The sequence below is a fragment of the Tupaia chinensis genome, unplaced genomic scaffold, assembly GCF_000334495.1.
Source record: "Tupaia chinensis unplaced genomic scaffold, TupChi_1.0 Scaffold000563_1, whole genome shotgun sequence".
NCBI classification, from domain to species: domain Eukaryota; kingdom Metazoa; phylum Chordata; class Mammalia; order Scandentia; family Tupaiidae; genus Tupaia; species Tupaia belangeri.
The window spans coordinates 1,970,372-1,986,444 of record NW_006160076.1 but is presented as its reverse complement, the minus strand read 5'-3'; the positions used below and the strand labels follow the sequence as shown (position 1 = coordinate 1,986,444).

Below are 16,073 nucleotides of genomic sequence, written 5' to 3'. Positions count from 1 at the left end.
CCCCCCACCGCAAGAGCCTGGAAAGTGAGAAATCATCCCTCAGCAGGGGTGGCCACACTGCAATCCCTTCTCCTCTATTATTCTCCCGGGATTTTGGGCATGCTCACACACACACACCTGGCATGAATTTCAAGCCACCAAGTCCGGGACATGAACCACAGTCGACCATGTGAAGGTCCAGCAATGCAACCTCTACACCACCTGCTGGTCCCATGAATCGCTTCTTATCTAAACAAAGTAGAAATACTTTTTTTTTTTTTTTTCAAAATTGAAAGATAGTTGTTCTGTGGATTTTTAGAAAAGATGAAATCTAACTCCAAGTTTCCTTGACTCTGGGTTCATGAACTTCTCTTTCTAGTATTTTGAAGTGGGAGCCTTCCCCACCCCAAATTTACCCCAAACTTATCTCCCACTCCTTCCCGCACTACCCATCATTTTGGACTAGACAGATGTCTCAGTCTTACGTGTATCAAAACATACTGCACTACCAGTATGCTTATTGCCCAAACCTGCACCGTCCGCTGGAATCCAGTAGCTTGGCAGGTTCTATACCATCCTTGGATACAGGAACCTGTTTAGGCTGGGAGTCCTGGCTTGGGATATCAAGCCATTTTGCCCACAATATCTATGACTACCTTTTCCCCAAAGTGGAAGAAGAGGGTGAGTCGGGGTTCCTATGACTTGTAGAACTTACCCTAGTCTTAGGGAATCTAACTCTAACTTGGTACCTTTGTATCTCCTCCTTCTAGCTAATATCTGCTTTTCCTATCTCTAACATAATCTTCTCCTTGGGATTTCTGAGACAAAAGGGAGGATACTGCAGAGAACATTTGCTTTAGCTCCCTCTGTTTTCTTTCACAGTAGAAACTGTTCTGATGCTAGGAAACTCAAAACCATAGAGAAAAAAGGGCAGGGGGAAAACACATAAATAAATGTCTCAACAAATAATTTTACTACCAATGTAGATACCTAATCTCTTTTTATTCAGTCTTTCTGAAGTTAATGTATTATCTATCTCACTCAAGGAAGAAATGACCCAAGGTCAGCCTGACCTCTTATTTACTCCAAGAGAATATATCAACAACTGAGTCATTAAACAAAGCCCATTCTGCCTTTTTCACTCATAGAACTTCACTAGGTTTATCTGAAATATGCTTGAAAAACAATCTAATTTATCTTGCCCAAGTAATTTAATTAGAATTAAATTAAATTCAGCAGAATGCATACATCATTTTACATGCTGCACCTTGATTCATTTTATTGGCTATTTTTATTTTAAAGGCATGATGAGTTATTTGGCCCCACAGTATTATATCTAATATAAGCTAACTGATCCTTAGGCGCACTAGGGAAAACAAAACTCCTGCTCATCATTATGCATGTCACTCACAGCACATTTGAATTGCATCTTTTTGGCAATGTGTGAGCTGGTGAGATAGGTACTTCATATCAGTTTATTTATACTTCCCAAAGGAATATTTTTTAGCTTGTCCCTTGTTTTTCATCTCTCTCTCTCACACACACACACTCACACACACACACACACATATACACAGTAAAAAAGAAAAGAAAAGAAATCATATTCAGATTCTATTCAAATCACTCTCATAGTCATGAAGAAAACTTCAGGGTATCAAGGGAACTGAGAATGCAGTTTGAAACTCTCTTCTTTTTAGATAGTTGGAAATAGTAAATTGTGTAGAAATTGCTTTTCAGTTATGGAGTAGATTTGTTGTACTGGGATACAGTTGTTTTTAGGGAGCACAATCTTAAAGGGCCAGCATCATATGGATACGACGTACCATTGGAAGGATGCCGATTTAATAGTCATTTTTCCAGAAGAACTATAGGACTGTCTTTTAGGTTGTTGCTTGTTCTTGATTACTATAGCAGGAGTCTTCCAAAGCTACATGCCTATGTGACTATAGAAACAAAGGGGGAGAACAGTATCTTTTCTCCTTTTTTCTCAATCCCAAATTACTTAAGGTTGAGACATTCATAAGAGGAAAGTAATGTGTCCTCTAGGTTGACCAGTCTGTTGAAGCTGTCATGATGCCTGAACATTGTTCTCCACCACTAGGCTGCCTCCTTGAAGCTGTTGTATCAAAGCAGCGTTAAATGATTCCAGAAACTTGGGAGTGGTGATGGGAAGGAGATAGTTGAACAGAAAATATATTAGGTCATTGGTAAAGTCGTGACACATTTTTGCATAGAAAACACATCATGACTTTTCCCATGGTCCAATACCTTTAGCAAAAAAAAAAAAAAAAAAAAAAAGAAGGAAAAAGAAATGTTAAATTTGAAGATTTATTTTTTCAGCTGAAGTTGTAGTTTTACTCAACTTTCCCTTTAGCAGTACTCTTAAAAATTAAATGAGGTTGGGAACCAGCAGTTAGCGTAATGGCTATGTCACTGGACTCCCACGTAGTCGACCACGGTTCGCATCCCAGACCCGGTGGCTTAAAACTCACGCCAGGCACGTGTGCGTGTGTGCCCAAGATCCCTAGAGGAGAATGGAGAAGGGATTGCGGCGTGACCATCCCCCCTGGGGGGTGAGTTCTCGCTTTCTGTCTCTATATCTCTCTCTGTCTGTCTGGCAAGCACACACGCCCTATAGTGTAAACCACTCAAAAACAAAAAAAAAGGAGAAAAAAAAATTAAATGAGGCCATTCCCATTTTTCATTTGTGAAACAAAATCTTAATGTTCCCTTTTTAGTGTTTTGCCTCAGATTCATCAGATGTCTTCTGTGTCCTTGGACAGCTTGGAAACTGGGTGAAATTAGATGAGAAAAGTGCAATGTGTCAAAGGTCTGAAATTATGTGGATTTATCCAAATCTTGACATGGGGGGAAAGAAAAGGTCTTTGTTGATCAGATGGGCTATTATGGTTCATAGAGAGGGTTGCTTAAAATCCCCATAATCAACAGAAGTTTATTTCTCACAGTTTTGGGAAACAGAATTTTAAGATCACATGCCAACATGGCAAGGTTCTGTGAGGGCCCTCTTTCTGATTGCAGACTGTTATTTTATCCCCACATGGCAAAGAGGGTAAGAGAGCTCTCTGGGATCCTTTCTTTTTCTTTCTTTCTTTTTCCTTTTTCTCTTTCACTCTCTCCTTATTTCTGCTTCCTTCCTTCTCTTTTTCTTTTATTTAATTTATTATTTTTTTTAGATAGAGATTTTTGTCATAGGGTGCTTATACTACTTGGAGACAAAGAAAGAGAGAAAGTGAGAATCTCCTCCGCCGGGGGGGGGGGGGGCTGGCCATAGAAAGCAAGAAATCAGCCCCCCGGGGGGATGGCCATGCTGCAATCCCTTTTCCTCCATTCTCCTCTTGAGATTTTGGGTACTCACGCACATGCGCCGAACATTTGAGCCGCCATATCCTAGACTTGAACAGCAGTCAACCATGTGGGGGTCCAGTGCCTTAAGCATTATGCCACCTGCTGGTCCCTAAAAGGTACTAATTGCATTCACCAGGGTGCCATTCTCATGGTCCAGTCACCTCCCAAGGCTCCACCTTCAAATCCTATCACCTCGTAGGGGGGTAGTCAGAGGAGAATATGAATTTGGGAGGACACAAATGTTCAGTCACTTGTTAGATGATTTGTAAATTATTTTAATTGGAGAACATAGTTAGTGACCATTTTCCCCACCAGTTCATATTGCCAAGAACCAATGCAACAAAGCAAAGTGAACTGAAATCCTGGTCAAAGTTGAGAAAGCCCCAGACCTTTTCCCTTCCCACTCTGAAGACTGTGTTTCACTGGGAGGGATCAGAGCACACTTCATTATGCTAACACGTCGATTCACAGTTTTCTAAAGCAGCAGAAAGGTGAATGTCCAATTTATGTTCACCGAAGTGAGCCCTTAATTTTTTACTTCCTTGTTTTTTAAGAAAGTGTCAAAAAAAAATAGATATATGAAAGAATTTATAACATGAAATAACCTGGAGTTTTCCAGCCCAGCATTGCAATCAGTAGAGATTGCAAAAGAGCAACCACACCAGAGGATTATTTTGAGAAAGACTTTGAAGGAAGAAAAAGACTGATCTTTGCTAGCAGATGGGGTATCACAGAATACTTGGTAGGCAGGGCTGAATTGAGAAGGTGTATGTGTGACTAGTGTGCTGGGCATTTGCTTTTCAACAATTTGAGTCGTTGACATGTAAATATTTTCTCAAAAATATTAAAAACCATACTGTTTCTGCTGTTATAAAGTCACAAACAAAATTATACAGAATTATAAGAAATATTTTGAATATTATCTTTAAAATTCAGTATTTTGAAATTTTGAAAGTTCTTTATTAATGTCAAGAACTACGGGTGTAAGCAAAAATTTTTTGATATGTAAAGTAAATGTGGAAAAATCTAAAAACAAATAAATAAATAGAAAAAAGAAAAAGAAAAGAAAGTTACCAATTTTAGTCAAACTGAATTTTGACTTTAAAAAAAAAAAATAGAGCATGTCAGTGGTTCCCACAGCTTGAGGGCCTGCGGATGGTTTTGAGCTGTAGCCTTGGAAGCAGCTCCTCCTGGTAAGAACAGCCTAATCTCATTCACATGGAACATGAATTTAATGAGAATGTTTATTTTCAGAGTAAAAATCACTATCGCATCTTTGGTTTGTATATTTGCCTAATATTTCTAGTTTGTCTAATATTTCAACGGTGTTTAGTCTTAGAAGCTTTTTAAAAGGCAGAATGCCTTATATCTCATAAGCCAACCTGAGTTGTATTTTAACAAGTCAAAAATATAACTTTGATTTTTTTTTTCTCTCTCTCTATTAACACCCACCCCATCAAGTGTTTAAACTTTCTCCTTAGATTGGCCTGTTTCAGGAGCTTTCTCTCTCACTGGTGTGTCCTTCTGACCTCCTCTATCTTAGAAGCGCTGAGGACCTTTTGGCATTTCCCACTTGAGGACATCTTTCTTCTAACTACCTTTCTCCCTTTTAACCCTGAAGCGGGAGTCACAATCATAGAAATTTATTTTGGCTAAAGTCATTCCTGCAGCAGAAATTTCAGTAGGTCAACTTTCTTCCTAGTCATTATAATATTTAATTATGCTAGGAATCAAATTTTCACTTTTACAGAAGACCTTTTCCTCTAGAATAAATTATTTTCTAGCCTATGCCACAAAAATTAGATTTTGATGTAATTTTGAGGTTTTTTTCAAGGAAGTCTGTCAGAATTACTGACATAAAATTATCCCTTTATTGTCAGGTCCTTGAAAGAGGACAAAAGAAATCATATTTTTAAAATTTATAATAGAATATATTTACATGTGAGAGAGAGGGGGAAAAAGAGAGATGGATCCTGGACAGGATCTGGTCACATCACAACCTCCTTTCTTCAGTCCTACAGCCTGCCAGGTTCCTGGGCACATGCAAACACTCAGTGTGTTTTCAGGCTGACTGGCCTAGGGGCTTGAACCACAGTCACTGTGTAGTTTCCAGCTCCACTGTATGCTAGTCACTACCTCTCAGCGAGGTCAGAGTCATCTTTCAGTCCAAAGAACAATGAAGAAAAATGTCAACCAGACTTCACTCAGAGAATCTTTCTACTACTCGAAAGCAAAAGCCAGATATCTTTGTCTTCTAAAATGAGGCATGATTTTCTTCTATAATAATGTACCCTAAGTTCCCTTCAGTATTCTTCCAGGTAAAAGGCGTAATTGATTTTCTCAGTTGATTATACATTTTTCAAGTAGGTTTCAATTATATGTAGAGAGGTTCAGCACTCCGTGGAATCTAACTTTCCCGATTCCTTCTACTTCAGATACACTGTACTTTGTGCTCAAAAATTTGGCAAATATTTGATAAAATAGAGGAATTTGACAGGTTTTTATTATAAAGAACGTAATCTCCAGTCTACTTGCATACTTTATTTTTATTTACTCAATAGAGTTTAAAGTTAGACATTTGTCATTTGGCCTCAGGGTTCACTAATATAATTTAAAATGCAAAGCTAAAAGCATTTGGTAATGAAAATATGCCAAAGTCATTTAAAAATGCATATGAAAAGAAAACAGTAACACAGCCAACTTTAAAAGGTTGCCACCTTTTCCTACTCTACTGGAAGATCTTAGCAAGGGTGACAACCAGAGCCAGAAGGTTCTATTTAAAGCTAAGATCCATTAGTTTTCTAATAATCATGTCGTATATGACTCTTTAAGTATTCCTCATTTCCTTTTTGCTTTTTCCCCTCGGTTTCCAAAAGGCAGGAATTTTTTAAGCTTTCCAAATTGTGGAGTAAGCATATTAGTTAGACCTTGAGGAAATAGATCTGAGATGCATGTTAAGAGTATTTTTTTCTAGTTTCATCTAAATGTATCATGATACCATCTTACAAATAGTTTTAAGTCATCATTAAGAGTACTGTTTTTTTTTTCAAGTATACTAAAAGGTGATGCAAGCTATCATTGTATCTTCCATGAGACAGACACTCTGAGAGCCAGTTTATGTAGGCTATCATAGTTAAATCCTCATGACAACCCTGTGAGGTATATATTATTATCTCCATTTTATAGTTGAGGAAAATGAGTCTCAGCTAGTTAGCAGAAGAATCAGAATCTGTATCCATATCTATTCCATTTCAAAACATCTTCTCATTTTACTGTGATTAATGGAATAAGGAGAGAAATGTGAAGACATTATGGCTAAATTTACTTTGTTTCCCGTACTTGGAATTTTCAAAGAATGATTTCTACCAAGTTAAAACTGCACCTTACCTGTTCAATTTCTCTGACCTCTCTCTACCCATCATTTCTATTATTATTTGTTCCTGACCAGCCACATGATTCTATGTCAGTCTCTGCTTCTGAGACCACACACCATTCCCTTTCCTGCAGTGATGTACCAATTTATCAATGTTAAATTACATTAATCCCAAATTAAAATACTCTCATTAGTTATTTAAAAAGTCTTAAAACTATGTTCTTTGGAACATGTTTTCAGATATCTTTTGCCCAATTTTACACACTAATAATATCCCAATAACTTTCAGAAGTTGTACGTAGGTTTCCTTGAGTAAGTAGGTATTTTTATGTTCTCTATTCAAGTACTTTCAATATTTATGTTTCTTAACACTCAAAGTTCTTACAGGTAGAGCCAAGCATTCCTTTCTCATAATCTGCACCCAGCAGACCTTGGCAAATGCTACTGATTGATTTGTTTCTCTGTGGTTAATCCCAAACCCACAGAGTTTGCACATAAGGAAGTAAATGTTGCTGACTCAGCTACCAAAGAGTTTAATACAGTACACAAAAGGAACAGACTTTATAATTGAATAAACAGCTGGTGATGTGGTTAAAGTGGCTAGATCCCACATGACCAGCTACATGGTTAAAGTCTAAGACTCTGTGACTTGAAAAACATACTTGGTGCATGTATGCGTGCCCAAAACTTCCAAATAAAGAAGAAAATAGAGGGACCAGCAGTTAGCATAATGGCTATGTCGCTGGACTCCCATGTAGTCGACCGCGGTTCAAGTCCTGGACCCGGTGGCTTAAAACTCACGCTGGGCATGCGTGTGTGTGTGTGCACCCAAGATCCCGAGAGGAGACTGGAAGAGAAGGGATTGCGACGTGGCCATCCCCCCCTGGGCGCTGGCCCCCCCCCCCCCCCCCCACCAGGTGGGGGGTGGTTTCTCGCTTTCTGTCTCTCTGTCTCTGTCTGGTGAGCACACACTCCCTATAGCAAAAACCTCTCCCCCCCCCAAAAAAAAAAGAAGAAAAGAAAATGCAGAAGGGATTATGGCATGGAGGTGCTTTCTCACTTTCTGTCTTTCTCTGATGAGGGTATGCATTCTTCGGCAAAGTTTAAAAAGAAATTGAAGATACAAACAAGTTTGGATGTGCTCAGATCAATGTCTTCTAAAAGGAAGTCAGAATTATAGAATAGAAGGAAACATCACACGATATGTTAGCCTGAGTTGTCTGGAAAGTAGACAGGGGCTTGAGTGCCACTAGTTTATTAAGAAGTGCAATCCTGGGGAGCAGGAGTGAGAAAGGGAAGGAGGGAACCCAAGACAAGGATATAGAAAATATAAGAAACACTCCGTGAGGCAGAGCCATTTTCGGAATGAACAACTGCTACTCAGTACAGATTGCCCAGAGGAAGAAGGAAGAATTGACTTACCTGCTAGAGTCTCCTTTTGATCAAGTACAATAATTTCCCTGTGCTTCTGGTTGCTCATGAGTAGGCACTAAGCAGGTCTCCTTAAGGTCTTGCCCCCTAGCTTATTTGTGAATTCCTGGGGTGGAAGGCATAGATATATTCAGCTTAGCCATGGTGCACAGGACCACAGGGATGTACCCACACAATGTTGGCTGTAATCCCTGCAGGATTGGTTGTGGCAGCTACTACTGCAGCTGGAGTAAATAGCCAGAGACCCTGCAGATAGGTGAGACCAAAAAGATTTGATGGATGAGGGTAAGAAGTGTCATACACATGACCATACTATTCTTATTTTATCTGAAGCAATCTAATGCAAAGTGTAAGACGCCCAAGATGATGGAGCTAATTAGTAGAATTTACAAAACTAAGGCTTCCAAGAGCCAGCAGTTAGTGTAATGGCTATGTCGCTGGACTCCCACGTAGTCGACCACGGTTCACCTCCCAGACCCGGTGGCTTAAAACTCACGACGAGCGCGTGTGCGTGCATGCCCAAGATCCTGAAAGGAGAATGGAGGAGAAGGGATTGCGGCGTGACCATCCCCCTGGGGGGTGATTTCTCGCTTTCTGTCTCTATGTCGCTCTCTGTCTGTCTGGCGAGCGCACGCGCCCTATAGCGAAAAACCTCTCAAAAACAAAACAAAACAAAACAAAACAAAAACAAAAACAAAAAAGCCTAAGTCTTCCATCTCACTCTGTGCCTTTGACTTCTCTGTGCTACTTCTCTAGACTTAAAACATACAACATCCACAGGCATATGTGACTCACCTTCACACTAGAATTTCAAATATCTCCGGTACTTAATACCCTATAGGCTCAATCAAACATTGTGTTTAGGAGAATTTTCCTTGGTTTCTTTTACCTACTGAGAGAAACAAAACAAAAACAGATGCTATGGAGTCAAAGAATGGATTCAATTCCATGAGCACAGGATCTGAGGCAAAGACACCCCAATTAATGCTAAACTTCTGGACGTGTGTATTTGCCTCTTGCCTAATAATCTTCTTCCACAGTGGTTTCATTAATGCTTGAATGTGATAAAAAAAAAAAAAAAAAAAAACCAACAACCTTTCTAGAAGTTAATGACCTACCTTCTGTAAGTACAAATCTTGTCAAAGATTGTATGGAACATGTTTCTCCCACATTCATTGGTATTGTTTTTAGTTTGGGCAGTATGCTTAAGTGTTCTTTATGTATGCACATCTCAATTCATATACTGACTCAGATATGATTTGATTTGCCTGAGAATAGATATCAGAATGAAGATGCCTCCACAGAAAGGTTGACATTTCCTAAGTCAATATGTTAACATAATTGCTTCACTCTTTTGCCAAAGAATTACAAAACAATATGCTTATGTAATGCTATGTTGAAATTCTTTATAACCTTAAAATAATGTATTCTGACAACTATAAGAAGAAAACAGAATTCACTCCATGCTTTATTTTATTCTAATTATTTTAAATATCTAATTTGTAACTCAAAATTTTAAAGTCTGTTTTCTTTAATAGAACTAAGTGCTAGTGTTAATGGCTATGTCAGTCTTTATGAATACACTCTCTGTTGTAGCTGGTATTCGGCTTACAGTCCACTGTTTTTCCTGAGGTTCATGCATTTTTCATTGTCTAGTCATTCGGAATTTAAAATGGATAGGATGTCCTTTTAATGCATAAACAAGGAAGATGAAACTGTGTATCATAGCCTCCTCTCTATTTCTGCTACTAAAATTATAGGAACTATGTATCTTATGTTAGAATGCATCTGGTGTGCTATTCTATATACTACATGAATAACCAACAGCTTGCAGTGCAAAATTCCACCAGGCACCATATTTAGCATCATTTTTGCAAGATAGCACCTTACCAAGCTTATTCAGAAATGCTCCAGAAAATAGTTTATTAATCTCAGTGTCTAAATGACAGATGGAATACAGTAAAAACAACGTTGTTTTTGTCTTTCAGAGCTAGTAGTTTTCCAAGATAAGATAAGCACTCATCTTTCAAATCTTTCAAAACTTTGCCATTTTCCTTTATAGATAGTTTTCACTTGTAAATTTGTGCATTCATTCATTCTATGTTTATTATTTTCTTTCTGTCCAGCAGTCCTCAAGGCACTAGAAATATAAAAGTGAATAAAATACATTCTTTCTCTTCAGGAACTCACAAGCCACATAGCATGGTGAGCACAAGTAGAGATAGAAGCATAGAGATGAAGACACTTAACAGCCTTGTGGAGCAGAGACTGGCTAAGGGGAATATTCTACAGAGGATGGTAAAGGGTTAAGACTATGAAGAATTAGGTGAAGGAACCACAGGTCTACTGTAGTGGTTACATAAGGGAAAAAAATAGGAGTACTTTGTGACAATAAATTAACTAAAAGATCCTAAAACAGAGAGAGACTAGAGAAGACATTTTTGTGTAATGCATTATCACTGTCTTGTTCTAACAGAGAACAAAAGAGAATTTGATAGAGACATGATGGCAAGGCCTGAGACATAGTTAGCAAAGTGTCAACATTTAGATATTTATATTTACTTATATTTATTTTGCCATATTTATTTGTTTTGGTGATTTCAGTAACCAGTTCAAACATACAGGCTACAGTATCTTGCTCCCTGCAGTTGGACGAGCACTCATGAACAAATCTGCTGAAGGGTCCTTCCATTCCTTCCTGTTTTATATGTTGTATTCATTAGCATGACAAATAAAGTCATAATTTTCATTCACTATCAAATCACACCAGCATCAAATGAATGACATAGCCACTAATTAAAAGCAGAAACTGAATACAGTAGATTTGCTGTTTTGTTGGACTGAAGAAACAAGAATAGGCTTGTGACTTCTTGTTGAAAGGCATACATTATAGGGACCAGCAGTTAGTGTAATGGCTATGTCGCTGAACTCCCATGTAGCTGACCACGGTTCGAGTCCTGGACCCAGTGGCTTAAACTCATGCTGGGCGCGTGTGCATGCGTGCCCAAGATCTCGAGAGGAGAACGGAGGAGAAGGGATTGCAGCATGGCCATCCCCCCTGGGGGGTGATTTTTCACTTTCTATCTCTCTGTCTCTCTTTGTCTTTCTGGTAAGTACACGAGTCCTATAGCAAAAAACTCTCAAAAAAAAAAAAAAAAAAGAAGAAGAAAAGAAAGGCATACATTATAGATATCTTTGCAGAACAGTTTTCATCGGAGTCACTGACTTGTTCTTGTCTTTACATTCTCCAGGATGTTTCTGGAAACCAGTCATTTAGATTTCTAGAATTATGCTTTGTACCTTCTAAGACAGCAAAGAGTAAAATATATATATTTAGAAGAATAATGATAGGACAGCATAGTAATTATAAAGTTGATGTTTGAGGGTTAGCAGGTGGCATGGTGGTTATGGGCACTGGACTCCCACATGGCCGACTGCAGTTCGAGTTCCAGACCTGGTGGCTTGCTTTCTCATTTTCTCTCTCACTCTCTCTTTTTGTCTCTCTGTCTCTCTCTGTCTTCCTGGCGAGCGCATGTGCCCTAGAGCAAAAACTTTTCCAAAAAAAAAAATTTTTTTTTGACAGTAATCTTTCATTTTTGTGTGTGTGACTTTATTTTGTTTAGAAAAGACACAGGCTGTTCCCAAAGTTTTAAATACCTTGGTGTAATTCAAAGAGCTGTGGGAATCCGGGAATCCATGACATAACAATAGTTTCGACCTTTGAATTTTCCCAAGGAGACACACACCCAAAATAGCACTCCCCAGCAGACAAGCTTAACATCAAGAGCAACTCTGATATACTAGCAGTAATTCTACCTACCTCTCTTCTACTTAGAGATGTAAGTTGTTATGCAAATAGTCAGGGTGACCCAATGACAGGATTATGAATCTACTCTCAATTAATTTTCAAATCACTTTAAACATTACTATTTTGGTTATGGAGCTGCCTGACTGATTCTCCCGGTACGAAGTAAGTGCATTTCAGGACCTGAACCCAGCCCCAGCCTGGTGCCTGCCTCAGCCGCTGTTTCAACCCTTTGAGGTGGGGCCGCCATGCCACGGGCTCGGTTTCAAGGCTGCAGATTGTGATAGCTCAAAGATCAAAAAACCTGCATTTATGGATGAAGAGGTTCAAAGCATACTCATCAAGATGACAGGCTTGAATTTGCAGAAGACTTTTAAGTCAGCTTTAAGCACTGAAGCCACCAACCTGTAAGCTAATGACCCAGGCAGAGTTAGAAAAGGCTACAAGACAGGCAGTTGAGGCAGCTAAAGTATGATTTAAAATACCACAGGTTCTGGAAGAGGGAGCACCAATAAATGACCTGTTAGCTGAAAATAAGATTTTAGAAGGAACAGAAACAGCCAAATAGATGTTTACTGATATATCATATAGCATACCACACCAGGAGCGTTTTATTGGCATCAGAGAACTAAGTGGCACACTATGCAAAGCCTCGTGGGAAGAACGGGACTGGAGGATGCAAGTTTATTTCCCAAAGGAAGGTCGTAAGATTTTGCCACCATTAATTTTCAAAGCAGAAAATCTTAAGACTGTGTACAGCCAGGACCGGCTTGTTGATATCCTCGATCTCCTGTGTTCCCCAGTTTGAGCCTGATTCTGCTGAATATCAGGGTTCATCATCAGACCTATGAAGACAGAGATACACAGGGAAAGTACGACCTTTTACGTTCAACAAGACACTTTGGAGGAATGGTTTGGTATTTTGTAAATAAGAAAAATAGTGATGGTTTGCTGATTGACCAGATTCGGAGAGATTTAATTGATGATGTCGCCAGCTTGGTGCAGTCACATAGTCTACCCAGACAGACGGTCAGCTCAACAGGCCAAGGAGCAGGCTGCTGAGGGAATCAACTTAATTGAGGTGTTCGCAAAAACAGAAACACAAAAAGGCTCATCTATAGAATTAACACTTCAAGAGGCATTTATTAGCCATTCTGCAGCATCCTGAAAATATTGTTAAAATACATTTTATTTTACTGAATACTACCTACCTTTCTCTTAGTTAAATATTGAGCTGAATGTTTAAAAATGTCAAGATAAAGGGCCAGTTCCTTGGCTCTCTGATTGAGGGCTCTGGATCCAACATGGCTGACTGCAGTTCAAATCCCCACACATGCTGGGTGTGTGTACATGTGTGCCCCAAATCCTGGCAAGAAGGAAAACTGGAGGAAAAGGGATGGTAGCATGACCATGCCCCACTGGGCAGGGGGTGCTTTTCACCCTCTCCTCTCTGATAAACAAATACATCCTCTGGCAAATTAAAAAAAAAAAAATTCAAGATTAAAAGGTACTTATTTGTAAAAAAAAAAAAAAGTTACTATTTTAACTGTCATTGTTATTACTATGTTATATAATGACTAGATCCAACTTCTTTAAAGGGTTCTTTGAATTCCTCTAAGTCAGCCCATTTTATTTTCCACCACTTCCTGTCTACTAATTCTCTACTAACAATCTCCTCCATGAAGCACTCCGTTCCCTTGCTTTCTGTGACAACAACACTGTTTTGGTACTTTCCAATCAAATGAAACAGGTCTTTTAAAGGCTGACAGTGACTGCCAATCATCTCTTGCTGGTCCTCATTCTCCCTGCTCTCTAGGTAGCATTAAATATTACAACTACTGCCGGAACATCTCAGTTCCCTTCCTTTCCTTGGCATCAAGAACTGTCTTGGTTTTCATCTTAGTTCTTTAACCACTTCTGACTTCACTGATGTGATTTTTCTCCCTTTCCAATCCACACTTTGAGATTTCCTAAAGCTCTCTTTTCACTTAAACCAACTCTTTAAGATTTTTGGCAAAGGCCATTGCACTTCCCTTAGGCAGCATTAAGAACTTTTGAGTTACTTCTAGTACTTATTTTTACCTTTACTTTTTTTAAAAATTGCTTTGCATTCCAATAAAACTGTTCCATGTTGGGTGGGCGTGCCTTTGCCCTGCCTGAATCCATGCATTTCTACTTCCTCTGAATAGTATTGCTCTGCCATAGATAGGATGAAGAACATTGTACAAGCTTCTCAGTCTGGCAGAGCAAAAGAGGTATGAAAGTAGTAATTATAATACAATGAGATAGAAGTAATAAAGGAGATGCCTCTCAGGGAAGAAATGGTAGAGAACATATAAGCCAGATCTTGAACGATGAATAGAAATCAGACTGACAACGTAAAAGTGAGCATTCTGGAAATAACATGTGCAAAGCAATGTAGGCAAAGAACATGACTCACCGTTGAAGTGCAAATAGTTCTTTAGGGCTTGAACTCGACTTTATGGAGGAATAGTATGGGGCAAGCAGGGGTTGAAGCGCCGGAGGTAGTAAGAGTGGAACATTTAGGTCATTGTGTTAGGTATCTGTTGTTATGTCGCTGTGTAACAAAGTACGGTAAAACCTCACATCCCAGGGGTTGGCAGGTGGTGTGGTGGTTAGGGGTGCTTGACTCTCTCATGGCTCACTGTGGTTCAAGTCCTGGACCTCGTGGCTTGCTTTCTCACTTTCTCTCTCTCTCTCTCTCTCTTTCTCTGTCCCATTCTGTTCAAAATTAAAATTAAAAATAAAGTTAAATAAAATAATTCTTTTAAAAAAGTACATCCTAAAATGCCATCATTTATTCTTTCTTGCAATTCTCTAATTGGGCCAGTTTCTCAGGGGCTTCATCTCTGCTCCATATGACATAGGTTGGCATGGCTTGCCTGGGTCAGGAGGATCCAAAATCCTCACTTATATGCCCTTTAACTAAGAAAATGGTGGCAGCTTGGCTTTCTCTTGCTCTTGCCATGTGGTCTCTCAATATGTCTACTTCAGGTTTCTTTACCTGAAAGCTATCTCCTAGGAAGGCAAAAACGGAAGCTGCAGAGCTTCTTAGGTCTTAGGCCCCAAAGTCACATGGCATCTGTTCCCCACCATGTTCTATTGGTTAAAGCAAGTCACAAGACAAATGTGGCTCCTTGAAAAGCAGAAACAGACCTTACCTCTCATTGAGAGAAGCAGCGTGAGTGTCAAAGGCTGTCGGCAGCTCTCTGAGTAGTTGGCTTCCCAGGCTTTATAGGTAGGTCACTGTATTCTGTAAGGAACTTTATGAACTTTTAAGCAGCCAACTGACATTTTAAATATATATGTTTAAAAATATGTCTTTGACTTCTTTGTAAATATTAAAATTGGGGGCCTATACTGGAAATATGTTAACCTCAAGAAAGTGTTCTCCATGGATCCACACGCCTCCTGCTTTTTCATGAAAACAGATGGAATGAAAAAAAATGTGACTATTGCCTTTCCTTTTTAAATGCAAACTATACCAAAGTATTGCCCAGGACTCTGCTTCTTTCAGAAAAGTGGACTTATGTCAGAGTCGGTAGATGCCGTGATGGTTAAGGTGCTGGACTCCCACATGGCCTACCACTGTTTAAGTCCCAGACTTGGCAGATTGAAACCCAAGTTCGTTGCGTGTGCATACATGCCCAAATCCCAAGAGGACAATGAAGAAGCTATTGTGGTGTGATATTACTCCTAAGGGGTGATTCCCTCTCTCTGTTTCTCTCTGTCTTCGATGAGCACATTTACCCTATGCAAAAAATCATAAAAACAAAACAGTGCACTTAGGTCAACCATAGAGGAGGAAATATGTAACACTGTAAGTCCTTGGCCTAAAGTTTTTTCTATTTACAAATACTACTACTTTCTTACTTTGAATTGCTGTTTTTATAAATAAACCAGATGAGCCTTTCAGGGAGGGCGGAAGTCTGCTTTGTGTTTCTAGGGGCTCTTTGTGCATCAGAGCATGCACGCATATGAGACCATAAAGCTTGTGTAGGCATTTTATTCATGTGCAAAATGTATGCCCTGATGCTTGCCTCTAGTTCTCACTACACTAGTCTACAGGGATGATGGCCTATGAAGAGAAAAAAACAC

At 39.2% G+C, this 16,073-nt stretch overlaps 1 pseudogene; it reads left to right on the top strand.

The window, feature by feature from the left end:
* LOC102476943 (28S ribosomal protein S22, mitochondrial-like) overlaps nucleotides 1-13,122 on the top strand; it is a 21,207-nt pseudogene extending 8,085 nt beyond the window's left edge.
* The last annotated feature ends 2,951 nt before the right edge of the window (nucleotides 13,123-16,073 follow it).